Source organism: Gavialis gangeticus, unplaced genomic scaffold, assembly GCF_001723915.1.
Source record: "Gavialis gangeticus isolate Ggan-Ray unplaced genomic scaffold, GavGan_comp1, whole genome shotgun sequence".
Lineage (NCBI taxonomy): Eukaryota > Metazoa > Chordata > Crocodylia > Gavialidae > Gavialis > Gavialis gangeticus.
In genome coordinates, this window is record NW_017729025.1 from 157639339 (window position 1) to 157640780 (window position 1442).

A 1442-nucleotide genomic window follows, 5' to 3' on the forward strand; every position below is an offset into this window, starting at 1 on the left:
GGGCTACAGCAAATTTTGGGGTGGCTGCAGCCCCCCCCCACCCATAACTCTCCACCCAGCACTGCTGCCACCTGCCCCGAGTGCAGCCCGGTGCAGCCTCAGCTCCAGCACACCCTCACCCTGCACAGACCTAAGGGCACACCCCTCCCCCATCCCCGTGTCCTCCCAGGGCGTGTACAGCAGCTGCCCCCTCCTCCTCACACTGCCCAGACAAGCCTCGGCTCTGTCCCATGCCTTGCCCTGCCCTTGCCCTGGCCAGGCAGCCCTTGACCCAGCCCCACTCCCTCCCTCACTGCAGGGTGTTCGATCTGCCTCCCCACCCCATGCCCCTTTCCTTCCCCCGCCCCTTCCACCACACAGACTTACCAGCCAGACACTGTTCTTCAGGCTGCCGGGCTGCGTATCGGAAATCGGATCAGTGTCAGCTAATATGCCTCCTTAAAAATTGGCTATCGCTTTCAGCCCCAAAAATCTCTATCAGTGCACTAGTTTGCACAGCTCCTTTAAACAGCTGATTTGCAGGAACTGTAGAGCTTCCTCTGCCTCTCTTTTCTGGAGTGCAATTAAGGGTCTGGAAAGTGCTGTTAAAATTGAATACATTTTAATGCATCTAGTTTGTGCACTCTGCTTTTTATTGCTCTTATAACCAACTGGCAGCACATATTAAATCTTAATCTGCATTCAAGCCTGTAGGACAGCCAGCTTATTCAGATGATGAGCATGCTGGCACCAAGTTGCCCTTGCAGAGTTTTAATAATCATACCACAAATGCTCCAATGTGTAACTCTCACACACTCATTTGAAGGGGTTCCTGCAAAACTTCTGCCCCAGGGTCTTGCTACGGGGGCTCCATATTTATATCAGACTTGTGGGTTTCAAAAAAAATGTCAAGCTCCACATCTTCTTGGCTCTTCTTTTCTCTCCTCCTGGCTTCCTGGCAGCTCTGAGACATTACCCTTTTCCTTGCCAGTCTCAACTTCTATGTCTTTTCCTCTAGAACACGGGTGTGAAATGTATGGCCTATGGGTTGTATTTGATTTGTGGGTCACTGGACCAACCACATGCACTGGTCCCTGCCCCCATGTGCTGCACAACCCAGCACTGGGCATGCCACACACAACACAGGGGGTTGGCATGGGGCACTGCATACAGCCCGTGCCCTGACCCCCTTGTGCGGCACGTAGAACCAGTTCCAGCTTGCAGACTGCTGGCAGTGTGTGCCTCATGCTGGACCTGTGCGCCACATGCACAGTGAGCCTTGGGGCTGGTCCATACTGCATATGGTGCAGGACTGGCTTTGTGCACTGCACGCTAAAGGGGACCAGCACAAGGTATGCACTGCTTGTGGGCTTGACCCTGTGCTGCAGGGAGCAAAGGGGGTTGGTTCAGGGCACCACACACAGCCCAGAGCCAAGTGTTTTGTGTGGTATCCAATCCAGCCC